The sequence below is a fragment of the Anomaloglossus baeobatrachus genome, chromosome 8 (assembly GCF_048569485.1).
Source record: "Anomaloglossus baeobatrachus isolate aAnoBae1 chromosome 8, aAnoBae1.hap1, whole genome shotgun sequence".
Lineage (NCBI taxonomy): Eukaryota > Metazoa > Chordata > Amphibia > Anura > Aromobatidae > Anomaloglossus > Anomaloglossus baeobatrachus.
Genome location: NC_134360.1, coordinates 38,648,245 through 38,665,775, shown reverse-complemented (window position 1 = coordinate 38,665,775; position 17,531 = coordinate 38,648,245).

Sequence of the window (17,531 nt, the reverse complement as noted above, 5' to 3'; positions counted from 1 at the left end):
GTTCTCACTCAAGCTTCGGCAGAGGCCAGTCTTGGTGCAAGGTTTGCGGGTGGCAGTGGCACACCTGTAACAACGTAGGCGCTTGTAGGTCCGGGTCAGCCCGGCAAGGGGAAGCGACTTCCTTCCTATCTCCGGTGATGGTTTTCTTCCCACCCAGGGACTGCTTTTGGACGTCCCATGGTCCTGTGTCCCCCAATGAAACGACAGAGAAAGTAGGATTTTTGTGTACTCACCGTAAAATCTCTTTCTCTTAGTCTTCATTGGGGGACACAGCACCCACCCTGCTTGTGTTTTTCGTTATATATGACATGCCTGTTTCCCCAGTGCCCACATTCCCAGGTCACTGGTCACACGACTGTTCGTCATAGTTTTTTACCTTGTTTTTATCCAGGATTGTTTGGCTCTCCTCCTACTGCTTGTGCACTAAACTGATTGAGCCCGCCTCCGGCTCAGGGGTTATACTGCTGGGGAGGAGCTAACTTTTTCTGTTTACTTAGTGTCAGCCTCCTAGTGACAGCAGCATAACCCATGGTCCTGTGTCCCCCAATGAAGACTAAGAGAAAGAGATTTTACGGTGAGTACACAAATCCTACTTTCTTATAGTTCCGTATTGGGAGACCCAGACCATGGGTGTTTAGCTTCTGCCTCCGGAGGACACACAAAGTACTACACTTAAAAGTGTGGCTCCTCCCTCTGAGCTTATACACCCCCTGGAGAACCAGATCTAGCCAGTTTAGTGCAAAAGCTGAAGGAGAATAGCCACCCACAAGTAAAACAGAGTAAGAACCGGAACAACCGGAGACTCTGTCCACGACAACAGCCGGTGAAGACACACGGAACAAGAAACCTGCCAACAGGCAATAGGGAGGGTGCTGGGTCTCCCATGACGGAACTATAAGAAAAAGAATTTACGGTAAGTAACAAAATTCTCTTTTTCTTTATCGTTCCTATGGGAGACCCAGACCATGGGACGTCCTAAAGCAGTCCATGGGTGGGAATAAACAGACAACTGAGAAGCAGGAAAACCCAACTTCACAAATGGGCGACAGACGCCTGAAAGATGCGTCTGCCGAAGCCCGCGTCTGCCAAAGCAAGAGCATGCCTTGGATAGAGCTTCGAAAAAGTATGCAGACTAATTCGAGCTGCAGTCTGACAGACCTACTGAGCCGTAGCCTGGTGCCTGAAAGCCCAAAAGGCACCGACAGGTCTGATCAAATGTGCTCTGATCCCCGGCGGGGAAGGCACTTGAGTACACTTGTAGGCCTCGGTAATGGCCGACCTAAGCCAACGAACCAGGGTCGGCTTAGATGCCGAGAGACCGCTACGCTGACTAGCAGTCAGTACCAGAGAGAGAGGTGCACCGCCTAATAACGGCGGTGCGAGACACATAGATCCGGGGGGCCCGCACCAGATCCAGGATATGCAACGCTTCCTCAAAGCGATGAACAGGAGCCGGACAAAATGAAGGCAGGAAAATTGCCCCGGATAAGGTGGAGGCTATAACCACCTTAGGGAAAAAAGTCCGGAATCGGACGGAGACCACCTTGTCTTGATGCAAAAGACCAAGAAGGGGGTTACTCAGAGAGTGCAGCCAGAACTCCCTGGCGGTAAATTATAGCCACTAGAAAGACTACTTTCTGTGAGAGATGAAACAAAGAAACCTCCCTAAGAGGCGCAAAGGGGGGTTTCCGGGAACCGGGAGGACCGGATTAAGGTCCCAAGGCTCCATAGGCCGCCGGAAAGGCGGAACGATGTGAGACGCGCCCTTAAAGGGGCGCACCGGAGCCAGCCGGACAATACGCCGCTGGCAGATACTGACAGAGCCGAGACCTGTCCGTTAATGAGGGATAGTCCTAGCTGTAGACCGGACTGTGGAAGGGACAGGAGGGTCGGCAAGGCTAAAAAGGTCCAAGGACACCTTGGAGCTCGAGTCATAGCGGAAGACAACTTCAGGAAGGATACCAGAAGTCGCCAAGATCCAGGACTCAATAGCTACGCCGTCAATCTCAGAATCCAGAATTCTGACGGAAAAACCGGACCTTTGAGAAAAAGTCTGAACGGTCCGGAAGATGCCATGGCAACCCAACGGACAAAAGGAGCAGGTCAGGATACCAAGCCTGCCTGGGTCAGTCTGGAGTAAGAGAATGACCCGACGGCCCCCTTTTTTACTGATCTTGCGCAGGACTCTGGGCAAGAGGTAGAGACGAAGCTGGGATCAAATATGAACCAGTGTGTCTACTGCAAAACCTGAGGATTGTGGACCACGGTTGGACAGCTGAAATAGTTTGCCTCGCAGTCTTGACATAGGATGTGGGCTGCGGCTACGGTGGACTAGGAGTCCCTTGTCCACTGAAGGATGTTGAGGCGCTAAGATTGCCAGGCGGCTGAGTGTCCCGCTCTGGAAGATGATGTAGGAAAACGCTGTCACGTTATCCGACTGAACTCGAATGTGCCTAGCCGCCCAAAGATGGTGAAGGCTTAGAGAGCTAGAATACAGCTCTGATTTCCTGCCCATTGATCTAGAGGGCTGATTCGGACAGAGTCCAAGCGCCCTGCGCTCCGCGGTGGGGATATACTGCTCCCAAGGCGGAAAGACCAGCACCCTGGTGAGGATCACCCGGGACGGGGGCAGGAAGGAGCGTCCCCGAGACAGAGTGGCCGAAACCACCACTGCAAACGAGCCCCCGGTCAGTGGCAAAACCACCACCCCGTGGAAGGAGGGAGTTCGCGTGTACAGCGGGAAACATCCAGTCTCAGAGGACGCAGGAGAAACTGGGCAAGGAATCGCTTCCATTGACGCCACCGTCCGACCAGCACCTGTATTTGGTGTCTGATAGAATGACGTCGACCGCCAGCGGAGAGACTACTGAACGACTAAGAGCGGCTTCACAAGAGCCGACAGAGTCTCGAATTGCGTCCCTGAGAACCTCTGGTTCGAATTCAGAGTGGACTTGAACAGAATGACAAGCCACCCGAATAGGTTAGAGTGGCGAGAGTAAGCGAAGTACTCTGCTAAGAGTCTGCACTGGATGAAGCCCCGAAGAAGGCCGTCCAGGACAAACGATCACTGCCAATCCCTAGGGGTGCAGGACCCTAATCACAGCAGCCCCATGAGAATACTCGAGGGGCCGTGGCTAACCCTAAGGGAAGAGCCACAAATTGGAGCACTCCGATGGCAAAACGTAGTCAACGCTGGTGTGAAGCTGCGATTGACCCCTGCAGAAAGGCATCTCCAATGCCGATGGCTGCTAGGGAATCTCCTTGGGTTCTTGATTGATCCGGTGAAAAAACACACGGAACAAGACTGAGACTCCATGTGAAAACGCCACACCTGACCATGCTTGAAAAGCTAAGATCCAGGTCGGAAGGCACCGCCCTGTTCGGGGACTAGACATAGATTTAAACAAAAATCTCAGAACCGTTCCTAGTCGGGAACCGGTACAATTACTCCATTGGCCTGCAAGAAATGCCACGGCCTGAGAAGTCTTGGAGCCGGAAGGAGGTGACAGAAAAAATCTGTTTGGCGGGTGGACAGAATTCCATCCCGTAGCCATGGGAGATATAATCCCGCCCCCACTGAACGGAGACGTGTTAGAACCATACGTCGCCAAGTGGAGAGAACCTGCCACCGACCAGGAGAAGGTTGGCGGCTAGATAGCCCGGAGGAAGCTGACTGAGTGGCAGCATCTCCTGCGGTCTTCTGAAGACGCAGCTTCAAGCCAATTGGTTCTGTGAACCTAGGCCGAGCTAGAGGACGATCAGATGGAGGAACGGAACCACCGAAACCTCAACTGATTCCTGCCCTGGACAGGTACCCTGTTGGTGGCAAGGAAGAGCTCTCCCCTCCGAGAGTGTCCTAAATGTCATCCAGTTGGTTCCGAAGAGACTGGTCCCCCCAAAGGGGAGCCCAGGAAGGAACCTCCATAGAGGCATCTGCCTTCCATTTCCGAACAGGAGCCTGCGGATAGCGAGGAAAGTAGTCAAAACCACCGCCGTGCGGTGTCCCGCATGGCAGACTTGACAGAGGATGAAAAGACTGAAGTCTGGAAGTTCAGGCAACCGTCTTGGGCATAGAGTCCCTATGAGGGAATGCCTCTCCTCTGAGGAGTCATCAGCCACTGACATAACGGTCCGGGCTGAGCCACCTGAGGTGAATGAGCCCACCTCTTGACTACCATTGGACATGGGAAAAACAGTCCTCAGAATCACGCTTCATAGGAAGCGACTGTCAGAGCGGACTCTGGGCTGGTCACAGGGGCCTGAAAACTGGAGTGGTTAAGGAACACACGTTGTGTTCACCTAGATAAGGTAACTCCGGCGGATTGAGGTCCAGTACAAAATTAATGTACCGTGGGATCCTTATAGAGGTGCCGTCAGCCACTGATACAACTAACTGGGCTAAAAGTCTAGACACCGGAGTGGCCACCCTTGGCGAATGAGTACACTCCTTGATCACCTCCGATGGGAGGGAAGACAGGCAGCAGAACCCCGCTGTGGGATCTGCAGGACAGGCTGTGGGCTTGGACGCAGCGGGCTGAAAACTGGAGTGGTTAAGGAACACACTCTTCGTCTTGTTAAAGGTATACTGATGCATTTCTGCCAGCGGGGAATACTGCCCTGATACAGGCGGATGGAGGCCCAATAGAATAATGGACACAATCCAATCATCCGCATCCGCGTCACCTACGGACGGATCAAGTACCTAAAGTAGCGTCCGAGCCCCTGGTAGAGACATCCTCCTCGTCCAGTGAGTCAGCTCGTATCGGAGCTGCGGGACGGGGAGGACAGGGGACCCTGCGTCTCCCTGTCAGGAGGACGGGGTCTGTGAGCTTTGCTGAGCAAGCAGAAAACGCCCTGAGAAGGGGGCTGCATGCTCAGCAAATGCCGGGACAGCCGACCCCTGGAAAACAGATTCCCCCAGGGGTCAGCCACCGAACCCGGAGCAGCTGGGGGGACCATGAATGAGCCCCCAAGCTGAGGGGCCACAGTGGTTAGGAGCTCGGTACAGCCGTACGAGACTACCAGCAGTGGATAATAAAAACAGCCTGCAGCCTCGCTCTGTGAGACCTGCTGCAGAGGTGGGGGGCTCTGTCTAGAATACCCAAGACAGGGGTTCAGCCTGGGGAAGACTCCAGGCTGAGGCACCACCACATAAGAACCATTACAGTATGATCTATGCCGGTTCAGGCAATATTACAGCCTTGGAGCTTTGCTCCTAGTGAGACATGCTGCTGAGGAAGAGGTTCTGTAATAAAGAATTAACCCCTTCAGAATGCCCTGATAGTGTATAAAAGTGCACAACCAGAGGTTGTGACTTATCAGGCCGCTATTGTGAGTGCCCCCCCGGGTTCCAAGCCTGGACCCCCAGCCAGATATCCACCCCCTCTGCACTGCAGAGCAGCCAGCGCCGATCAGCGTACTAAGAACGCTGAGAAAATGGCGCCAGAGTGAGGGGGGGGGGGCGGGGGTTAACCCAGGAGCGGGAACGGAGGGCTAAGGAGATGTACAGGGGAGGGAATCATCTCCTCAACAAGGAGTGTCCCCCCCTGTGCAGGGCGGCCGGCGGTCGGCGCTGCAGTGTCCCCCTGCATGGCTGACATGCAGGGGAACAAAACGAAACTAGGCCGCGGCTGAAGCCGGGGCCTAGAGTTATGCACGCGGCCGACAATCAGGCATCATCGGCGCGGTTCTCAGTAAAAAAACTGTGGAACCGGCCGGAAACACATTAAAAAGCAGCGTTATCAAAGAAAATCACTGTCCCACCAATAAAAGTGCCCCACATTGCAGAAGGACCCTTAAATAACGTCTCTATACTTAGCTTTGAGACGCAGGGTCCAGTCCCTGGTGGGGTGGGGGTCCAGTGCTCCGTTCAGCAGGGTCCTGCCAAAGGGCTGCGGATGGAGGCCGGTCTCCTGCAAGGCAGTGAGAACCATGTTGGCTCTAACTTCAAGCCAGAGCCCCTAAGGGATGTTGAAGGAGCGCGGCATGAAGGGATTTCTGCCCTGAAGTCAACCTTAACAGCACCGCCGCCAGGGATGTGTGAAGGGACATGCCGGGGGTCCAGTGGACCCGCTTTTCTTCTAAATCTTTAGAAAAAATGAAAAATCAAAAAAGGATGCATGTGTGTGTGTGATCCTCCTGACACAAAGCATGAAACTGGCTAGGTCTGGCTAGCAGGGGGTGTATATGCTAGGAGGGAGGAGCTACACGTTTTGAGTGTAGTAACTTTGTGTGTCCTCCGGAGGCAGTAGCTATACACCCCATGGTCTGGGTCTCCCATAGGAACGATAAAGAAATGTACTCTTATAGTTTCCAAAGAAAGACCGCATGTGAGGGAGAAAAATAAAAATCTATATTTCTTTTTCGCTCCTAATTGGGAGACCCAGACAATTGGGTGTATAGCTATTGCCTCTGGAGGCCACACAAAGTATTACACTTAAAAGTGTAAGGCCCCTCCCCTTCTGGCTATACACCCCCAGTGGGATCACTGGCTCACCAGTTTTGTGCTTTGTGCGAAGGAGGCAACACATCCACGCATAGCTCCACTTTTTAGTCAGCAGCAGCTGCTGACTATGTCGGATGGAAGAAAAGAGGGCCCATACTAAGGGTCCCCAGCATGCTCCCTTCTCACCCCACTGTATGTCGGAGGTGTTTGTAAGGTTGAGGTACCCATTGCGGGTACGGCGGCAGGAGCCCACATGCTGATTCCTTCCCCATCCCTTTTTACAGGGCTCTGGGTGAAGTGGGATTTACCGGTCTCCAGGCACTGAGACCGTGCTCCATCTACAGCCCCTGGAGAAGATGCTGGATGGAGCGGAGTACATCAGGGACATGGCCCTGCTTCCTCAAGGTACTCTGTGTCCCCGTGCATTTGGCGCTCACACCGCAGCATGCTGGGTGTTGTAGTGCGCCGGGGGACATCAGCGCTGCGGCGCCTGTGCCATGGCCTCATTCAGCTTCGCTGAAGCAGGCTCACTTATGGGAATTGGTCGCGCCGGCCGCTGGGACTGCGGCGCGGCTGGCACTTGTAGTGCGCCGGGGACTTCAGCGCGGCCTGCGCTTTTACGGCGGCCGCGCTGATAACTAGAGTCCCCGGCTTTTGCGGCCTGCTTCCGTTCGTTCCCGCCCCCAGACCTGCCAGTCAGGAGAGGGGCGGGACGCTGTCCACTTCTAGGAATCGGTCGCGCCGGCCGCTGGGACTGCGGCGCGGCTGGCACTTGTGGTGCGCCGGGGACTTCAGCGCGGCCCGCGCTTTTACGGCGGCCGCGCTGATAACTAGAGTCCCCGGCTTTTGCGGCCTGCTTCCGTTCGTTCCCGCCCCCAGACCTGCCAGTCAGGAGAGGGGCGGGACGCTGGCCACTTCTAGAATCGGTCGCGCCGGCCGCTGGGACTGCGGCGCGGCTGGCACTTGTGGTGCGCCGGGGACTTCAGCGCGGCCCGCGCTTTTACGGCGGCCGCGCTGTTAACTCGAGTCCCCGGCTTCTGGGCCTAGTCTCCCTTCGTTACCGCCCACAGCCCTGACAGTCAGGGTAGGGGCGTGACGCTGCATAGCACTGCAGCGCTGAGAGCTGGAGTATGTTTTGCATACTCCACCCCTCTCACTGTGTGCACTGTGAATCCGGATTCCCGCACTTTCTCAGGCACGCCCACGGCTTCCTTCTCTACAAGGACGCCGGCAGCCATTAGTGTCAGTTTCTGTACGATACAGAGACAAGTGTGGAAGACCCTGGCATTCTGATAGTCACACAATCGCTGCAACAGGCGTTAAGCAGCACCTGTGGTGCTAACCCCACTAGTGCAGAAGTGCACTTATAGATATGCTTGTACTATATACATTGCACTGTTTGGTCGCACGTTGTATATACCCTCCTGGATTATGCGGAGGAGTTATCAGCATATTCTCTGTGTAAAACAAAGGTGCAGAACCACATGTTTTTCTATACAGCTGGTACAGCATGTACGGCTATACGGCCGGCAGGTTACATAGACTCCCATTGTATGCACTAATGGCCAGGGGATGAGGACGGTGTCTGCAGTATTTACTGACAGTTTTTCTGAGACTATGGCTATGATACTAGAAGCCTAGCAGTCCGGACATGTCTCTCACAATATGGGCACTGTTGAATCATTGATCCATGGCCCCCCTCAGTGTGAACAACTAACAGCTCCGGGAATGTCACACGCATCCCAGAGTCACGGCTCTGCACGGACGTCAGTCCCAGACAGAGCGGGCTCACTATGAGCGGCCTCGGTTTCATCAGGGTCCTAGCAGAAGGACTCGCTGTGTAATGAGGCGGAAGTAGCGGCTCAGGATTCTGATCCTGAGACCGCTCTCAATCTGGATACACCTGATCGTGACGCCATAGTAAATAATCTTATAGCGTCCATCTATAGAATGTGGGTTATTTCTCACAGCTCCTCCAGTGGAGGAGTCAGCTTCACGTATTTTTCTGGACCACTCTGCCTTCAGAGAGGCAGTCCAGGAACACCACGCTTATCCAGATATGCGCTTCTCCAAACGGCTTAGGATACACGCTATCCCTGTCCCCTGACTTGGTCAAGGACTGGACCCAGTGTCCCAAGCGGCATCCTCCAATCTCCAGGCTGGTAGCTAGATCCATAGTTGCAATGGGAGATGGAACTGCACTCAAAGATGCCACTGACAGACAGATGGATCTCTGGTCGAAAGCCATCTATGAGGCTGTCGGCGCACCGTTGGCTCCGGCATTCTCTCCCTTTTGGCACTCCAAGCTATTTCAGCTTGTCTTACACAGATTGACACGGTTACACGTACATCTGTGCCGCAGGTGGCATCCTTAACCTCTCAAATGTCTGCATTTGTTTCTTACGCGATTCAGGTTGTCCTGGACTCTGCGAACCGTGCGGCGGTAGCCTCCGCTACTCCGTGTTTTTAAGCAGAGCCTGGTCTGCTCGTTAAGTGAATGGAAGGCAGATTCTGCTTCCAAAAAAGGTTGCCTAACCAGTTGCCTTTTTCTGCTGACCGACTGTTTGGTGAGCGTTGGATGTAACCATTAAACAGTCCAGGGGTAAGGATTCATCCTTTCCTCAGCCCGGACACAACAAACCCCAACAGAGCAAGAGGCAGTCGGGGTTTTCGGCCTTTTCGAGGCTCGGGCAGGTCCCATTTTTCCTCGTCCAATGTGGACTCAAAAGGATCAGAGGAGCTCAGATTCTTAGCGGGCTCAGTCACGCCCAAAAAAGCGACAGTCTGAAAACCCGCTTCCAAGGCGGCTTCCTCATGACTTGCGGCCTCGGTCGGTAGCAGGCTCTCCCGCCTTGGCGATATTTAGCTGCCATAGGTCAATGACCATTGAGTGTGAGACATTCTGTCTCACGGGTACAGGATTGAGCTCACTTCTCGTCCTCCAACTCGATTCTTCAGAATTTCTCCACCTCCCGGCCGAGCCGCTGCTCTTCTGCAAACAGGGGGCACTCTATAGGCAGAAAGAGTGATGACCCCCGTTCCTCTTCAGGAACAAGGTCACGGTTTTTACCCCAAATTCTTTGCGGTACCTATAACAACGGGCCGTTCCGTCCCGTTCTGGATCTAAAAATGCTCAGCAAGCTCGTGGACACCAGGCGGTTCCGGATGGAATCCCTCCGCCATGTCATCGCCTCAAGGTCCCAAGGATATTTCCTAGCATCATTAGGCATCAAGGATGCTTATCCACACGTGCCGATTGATCCAGAGCACTAGCGTTTCTACGCTTCGTTATAGGAGACGAACACCTTCTGTTCGTAGCTCTACCTTCCGGCTAGCGACAGTCCCACTGGTCTTCGCCAAGGTCAGGGCAGCAGTAGTCACAGTCCTGCACTCTCAGGGTCACTCTGTGATCCCGTATTTAGACGATCTACTTGTCAAGGCACTCTCTTAGGAAACATGCCAACACTGCCCGAACGTTGCGCTGGAGACTCTCTAGAGTTTTGGGTGGATCATCAACTTTTTAAAGTCAGATCCGACCCCGACCCTATCGATAACATATCTAGGCATAGAGTTTCTTACTCTCTCAGCGATAGTGAAGCTTCCGCTAGACAAACAGCATTCACTACGGGCTGCAAGCTCTTCTTTAAGAACCAGTCGCACACATTGAGACGCCTCATGCACTTCCTACGTAAGATGGTAGCAATGGAGGCAGTTCCTTTCGCGCAGTTTTACTGCGTCCACTACAATAGGACATTCTCCGCCAATGGGACGAGGAGTCGACGTCCCTCAACAGAGTCGTCGTTCTTTCTCAGGCGGCCAAGGAATCTCTACGGTGGTGGCTTCTTCCCACCTCTTGGTCAAAAAGAAGGTCCTTCCTATCCCCATCCTGGGCGATAGTTACGACAGACGCGAGTCTATCAGGGTGGGGAGCAGTTTTTCTCCACTACAGCGCTCAGGGTACGTGGACTCAGCAAGAGTCCACCCTTCAGATCAATGTTCTTGAACACAGAGCAGTGTATCTTGCCCTACAAACCTTCCAACAGCGGCTGGAAAGCAAGCATGTCCGACTTCAGTCGGACAGCTCCACAGCGGTGGCATACATCAACCACCAAGGAAGAACGCGCAACCGGCAAGCCTTCCAGGAAGTCCGGCAGGTTCTGATGTGGGTGGAAGACACGGCATCCACCATATCCACAATTCACATCCCAAGTGTGGAAACTAGGAAGCTGACTTCCTAAGTCGCTGAGGTGTGGCCGAAAGAGTATGGTCTCCTCACCCGGACGGGTTTCAGGAGATCTGGCGCCGCTGACAGAGGCCGGACGTCGATCTAATGGCGTCACGGCACAACAACAATGTGCCAGCTTCATGGCACGGTTTCACAATCATCGAGCTCTGGCGGCAAACGCCTTAGTTCAGCATTGGTCGCAGTTCCAGCTACCTTAGGTGCCACCTCTGGCATTGTTGCCCAGAGTACTGCGCTAGATCAAGACCGACTGCGGCCGCGCCATCCTCGTCGCTACAAATTGGCCGAGGATGTTGTGGTATGAGTCCTGGAACCTAGTGTCGTCAGGATTACCTCAGGACGTGGTTGCCACCATGAGACAGGCTAGCATACCAACGTCCGCCAAGATTGACCACAGGACGTGGAAGATATTCTTATCTCGGTGCTCGGCGCAGGGTGTTTCTCCCTGACCGGTTGCATCGTCTATGTTTCCTTCCTTCCTGCAATCTAGGTAGGAAAATGGGTTGTCGCTCAGTTCCCTTTAGGGACAAGTCTCAGCGCTATCTGTATTTTTTCAGAAACGACAACTTCCTCAGGTACGCACGTTCCTACGGGGAGTTTGTCTTCTCAGCACTCCGTACAAGCGGCCGTTAGAGCCCTGAGATCTGAACAAGGTTCTAATTGCTCTCCAGATGCCGCCTTTCGAGCCTTTGAAGGATGTCTCCCTTCCCGCTTTTCACGGGAAGTGGCCTTCTAGTAACGGTCTCGTCTCTTAGGAGAGTTTCCGAGCTAGCAACGCTCTCATACAAACTCCCTTCCTGGTCCTTCACCAGGACAGGGTAGTTCTGCGTCCGGTTCCGGAATTTCTCCCTAAGGTGGTATCCCACTTTCATATCAATCAGGATATCACCTCACCTTCTTTGTGTCCTCGTCCAGTCCATCAATTTCAGAAAGATTTGCATCTGTTGGTTCTGGTGAGAGCACTCAGGTTCTACTTCCCGCATGGCGCTCCTGCGCCACCCGGATGCACTCTTTGTCCTTGTCGCTGGTCGGCGTAAACAGTCGCAAGCTTCCAAATCCACCCTTGCTCGGGGGATCGAGGAACCAATTCTTGAAACCTACAGTTCTACTGGGCTTCTGGTTCTCTCAAGGCCGAAGGCCCATTCTACCAGAGCCGTGGGTGCATCCTGGACATTACGGCACCAGGCTACGGCTCAGCAGGTGTGTCAGGCACCTACCTGATTGGGTCTGCATACTTTTACCAAGCATTTTCAGGTGCATACCTACGCTTCGGCAGACGCCAGCCTAGGTAGATAAGTCCTTCAGGCGGCAATTGCCCACCTGTAGGAAAGGGCTGTTTGACGGCCCTATCACGAAGTATTCTTTTACCCACCCAGGGACTGCTTTTGGACGTCCCAATTGTCTGGGTCTCCCAATTAGGAGCGAAAAAGAAGAAGGGAATTTTGTTTACTTACCGTAAATTCCTTTTCTTCTAGCTCCAATTGGGAGACCCAGCACCCGCCCTGTTTTCTTTTTCGCTCCTAATTGGGAGACCCAGACAGTGGGTGTATAGCTACTGCCTCTGGAGGCCGCACAAAGAACTACACTTAAAAGTGTAAGGCCCCTCCCCTTCTGGCTATACACCCTCCCGTAGGAGTACGGATTCCTCAGTTTTAGCTTTGTGCGCAAGGAGGTCAGACACGCACGCATAGCTCCATTGTTTTTAGTCAGCAGCAGCTGCTGACTATGTCGGATGGAAGAAAAGAGGACACATACAGTGTCCCCAGCATGCTCCCTTCTCACCCCACTTATGTCGGAGGTGTTTGTAAGGTTGAGGTACCCATTGCGGGTACGGCGGCAGGAGCCCACATGCTGATTCCTTCCCCATCCCTTTTTACAGGGCTCTGGGTGAAGTGGGATTTACCGGTCTCCAGGCACTGAGACCGGGCTCCATCTACAGCCCCTGGAGAAGATGCTGGATGGAGCGGAGTACGTCAGGGACATGGCCCTGCTTCCTTAAGGTACTCTGTGTCCCCGTGCATTTGGCGCTCACACCGCAGCATGCTGGGTGTTGTAGTGCGCCGGGGGACGTCAGCGCTGCGGCGCCTGTGCCATGGCCTCATTCAGCTTAGCTGAAGCAGGCACACTTATGGGATCGGCCGCGCCGGCCGCTGGGGCTGCGGCACGGCTGGCACTTGTAGTGCGCCGGGGACTTCAGCGCGGCCTGCGCTTTTACGGCGGCCGCGCTGATAACTACAGTCCCCGGCTTTTTGCGGCCTGTTTCCGTTCGTTCCCGCCCCCGGACCTGCCAGTCAGGAGAGGGGCGGGACGCTGCCCACGTCTAGGACTCGGTCGCGCCGGCCGCTGGAATAGCGGCGCGGCTGGCACTTGTAGTGCGCCGGGGACTTCAGCGCGGCCCGCGCTTTTACGGCGGCCGCGCTGATAACTCGAGTCCCCGGCTTTTGCGGCCTGCTTTCGTTCGTTCCCGCCCCCAGACCTGCCAGTCAGGAGAGGGGCGGGACGCTGGCCAGTGCATCAGCGCTGAGGGCTGGAGTCGTTTTTACATACTCCAGCCCTCACAGTCAGCACAGAGGGGACACTGTTCCCGCACTTTTGTTTGGGAACTCCCACGGACCGCCCCTCTCCACACAAGCCGGCAGCCATTCTTGCCAGACACGCTGCGCTGCAGAGGGGAGCCGGGGAGACCCAGACAAGGCATTCTGCAGCCTCTTACCCGCTGTTCAGCGGGCGGTAAGCAGCCCTCAGGGCTCACCCCCTCTTGTGCTCGTAGTATTCTTAGTATTTTGTTGCTACAAATACTTTGTACTGCATAGCGCTGGTCGCCCTTTTGGCTATAGACTCTCTCACATGCAGAGAGCCAGCAGCATGTCGCCCGTAAAACGCAAGGGTGCCAAAGCACAGACATTATATGCTTCCTGCACCGCATGTGGGACTTTTCTACCGGCAGGCTCCACGGACCCCCATTGTGTGCAGTGCTCGGCCCCTGCGGCGCTTGCACAGTCGGGACCTCTGCTGGACGTGTCCCAGGGTGTACCACCTGTGAATGCTGTCCAGGTGACAGGAACTGAGTTTGCAGCTTTTGCTGACAGAATGTCTCTCACTATGTCACAAATTCTTGACACATTGCGAGCTAGGCCTGTACTTCAGACCTCGGACACTGTGCAATCATTGCCCCCTGGTCCCCCTCAGCTCCTAGCTCCGGGACGGGCATCTACACCTCAGGGTGAAGACTCTGACTCGGACGATGGCCCCGGGCAGCCTAAGCGGGCTCGTTATGACGGGCCTTCACATTCATCTCAATGGTCTGGATCCCAGCGGGATGAATCTATGGGTGATGAGGCGGACGTAACTGATCAGGATTCTGATCCTGGGACCGCTCTCAATCTAGATACACCAGATGGTGACGCCATAGTTAATGATCTTATATTTAACATCAATAAGATGTTGAATATTTCCCCACCAGCTCCTCCTGTAGAGGAGTCAGCTTCGCAGCACGAGAGAATCCATTTCAGATACCCTAAGCGTACATTAAGCACTTTTCTGGACCACGCTGACTTCAGAGACGCAATCCAGAAACCCCACGCTTATCCTGAAAGGCGTTTTCCTAAACGACTTAAAGATACACGCTACCCTTTTCCCTCTGAAGTGGTCAAGGGTTGGACCCAGTGTCCAAAAGTGGATCCTCCAATTTCCAGGCTTGCAGCTAGATCCTTGGTTGCTGTTGAAGATGGAGCGGCACTTAAAGATGCCACTGACAGGCAGATGGAGCTCTGGCTGAAATCCATCTATGAAGCGATTGGAGCGTCATTAGCGCCTTCTTTTGCGGCCGTATGGGCACTCCAAGCTATCACGGCCGGGCTTGCGCGAGTCGACTCAGTCACACGTGCATTTGCCCCGCAGGTAGCACCATTGACCTCGCAAATGGCGGCATTCGCGTCGTACGCGATTAATGCTGTTCTGGACGCTACAAGCCGCACGGCAGTGGCGTCAGCCAACTCAGTTGTTTTGCGTAGGGCTCTGTGGTTGAGACATTGGAAAGCAGATTCTCATTCCAAGAAGTGCTTAACCAATTTGCCTTTTTCTCGTGACCGATTGTTTGGAGAGCGTTTGGATGAAATCATCAAACACTCCAAGGGTAAGGACTCTTCCTTACCGCAACACAGACAAAACAAGCCCCAACAGAGGAGGGGTCAGTCTGGTTATCGGTCCTTTCGAGGACAGGGCAGGTCCCAATTCGCCTCGTCAAAAAAGACTCAAAAGGACCAGAGACGTTCAAATCCTTGGAGGTCTCAGTCACGCCCAAAAAGACCAGCCGGAGGAACCGTTGCCAAAACGACGTCCTCCTGACTTGCGGTCTCCGATACCCACGCCCGCGGTCGGTGGGAGGCTGTCCCACTTTGGCGACATTTGGCTAGCAAGCGTCAAAGACCGTTGGGTGAGAGATATTCTATCTCACGGGTACAGGATAGAGTTCAGTTCTCGTCCGCCAACTCGTTTCTTCCGAACTTCTCCACCACCAGACCGAGCCGATGCTCTGTGGCAGGCGGTGGCCGCTCTAAAGGCGGAAGGAGTGGTGACCTCCGTCCCTCTTCAGGAACAGGGTCACGGTTTTTACTCCAATCTGTTTGTGGTCCCAAAAAAGGACGGATCGTATCGTCCCGTCCTGGATCTGAAGTTGCTCAACAGACACGTAAAAGTCAGGAGGTTCCGGATGGAATCCCTACGCTCCGTCATAGCCTCAATGTCTCAGGGAGATTTTCTAGCATCAATAGACATCAAAGATGCGTATCTCCACGTGCCGATTGCACCAGAGCATCAGCGTTTCCTACGTTTCGTCATACACGACGAGCACCTACAGTTCGTAGCGTTACCCTTCGGTCTGGCAACAGCCCCCCGGGTCTTCACCAAAGTCATGGCAGCAGTAGTAGCTGTTCTGCACTCGCAGGGTCACTCGGTCATCCCGTATCTAGACGACCTGCTTATAAAGGCATCCTCTCAAGAAGCATGCCAACACAGTCTGGAGGTGGCGCTAGACACTCTCCAGACTTTCGGGTGGATTATCAACTTTCCAAAGTCTCATCTAACCCCGACCCAATCTCTGACTTATCTTGGCATGGAGTTTCATACTCTATCAGCGATAGTGAGGCTTCCACTGGACAAGCAGTGCTCGCTACGGACTGGAGTGCAATCTCTCCTTCAGAGCCAGTCGCACTCACTGAGGCGCCTCATGCATTTCCTAGGAAAGATGGTAGCAGCAATGGAGGCAGTCCCGTTCGCGCAGTTTCATCTGCGCCCTCTCCAATGGGACATTCTGCGCCAATGGGATGGGAGATCGACGTCCCTCGACAGGACGGTCTCCCTCTCTCAGACTGCCAAGGACTCTCTACGTTGGTGGCTTCTCCCCAACTCATTGTCACAGGGAAAGTCGTTCCTTCCCCCGTCCTGGGCAGTGGTCACGACAGATGCGAGCCTATCAGGGTGGGGAGCGGTGTTTCTACACCACAGGGCTCAGGGGACGTGGACTCAGGAAGAGTCCACCTTGCAGATCAATGTTCTGGAAATCAGAGCAATCTATCTTGCTCTGCGAGCCTTCCAACAATGGCTGGAAGGCAAGCAGATTCGGATTCAGTCGGACAACTCCACAGCGGTGGCGTACATCAACCACCAAGGGGGAACACGCAGTCGCCAAGCTTTTCAAGAAGTCCAGCGGATTTTGACGTGGGTGGAAAGCAGAGCGTCCACCATATCTGCAGTTCACATCCCAGGCGTGGAAAACTGGGAAGCGGACTTTCTCAGTCGCCAGGGCATGGACGCAGGAGAATGGTCCCTTCACCCGGACGTGTTTCAACAGATCTGTTGCCGCTGGGGGTCGCCGGACGTCGATCTGATGGCGTCACGGCACAACAACAAGGTCCCAGTTTTCATGGCACGGTCTCACGATCACCGAGCGCTGGCGGCAGACGCATTGGTTCAGGATTGGTCGCAATTCCGACTCCCCTATGTGTTCCCACCTCTAGCATTGTTACCCAGAGTTCTCCGGAAAATCAAGTCCGACTGCCAGCGAGCCATACTCGTCGCTCCAAATTGGCCAAGAAGGTCGTGGTACCCGGATCTGTGGCATCTCACGGTAGGCCAGCCGTGGGCACTACCAGACCGTCCAGATCTGCTGTCTCAAGGGCCGTTTTTCCATCAGAATTCTGCGGCCCTGAACCTGACTGTGTGGCCATTGAGTCCTGGATCCTAGCGGCCTCAGGTTTATCTCAGGGAGTTGTTGCCACAATGAGACAGGCTAGAAAACCATCCTCAGCTAAGATCTATCACAGAACGTGGAAGATATTCTTAGCGTGGTGCTTGGCTCAAGGGTTTTCTCCCTGGCCATTTGCATTGCCAATTTTTCTTTCCTTCCTGCAGTCTGGGTTGGAAAAAGGTTTGTCCCTTAGCTCGCTTAAGGGTCAAGTCTCCGCGTTATCCGTATTCTTTCAGAAGCGCTTGGCACAGCTTTCTAAAGTACGCACGTTTCTCCAAGGAGTTTGTCATATCGTTCCTCCTTACAGACGGCCATTGGAACCCTGGGATCTGAACAAGGTTCTCCTTGCTCTTCAAAAGCCGCCTTTCGAGCCCTTGAAAGAGGTTCCCCTTTCTCGGCTTTCACAAAAGGTAGTTTTTCTTGTAGCGGTCACATCTCTTCGAAGAGTGTCCGAGCTGGCGGCGTTATCTTGCAAATCTCCCTTCCTGGTGTTTCACCAAGACAAGGTAGTACTGCGTCCAATTCCAGAGTTTTCTCCCAAGGTGGTTTCTTCCTTTCATCTCAATCAGGATATCACTTTGCCATCTTTGTGTCCG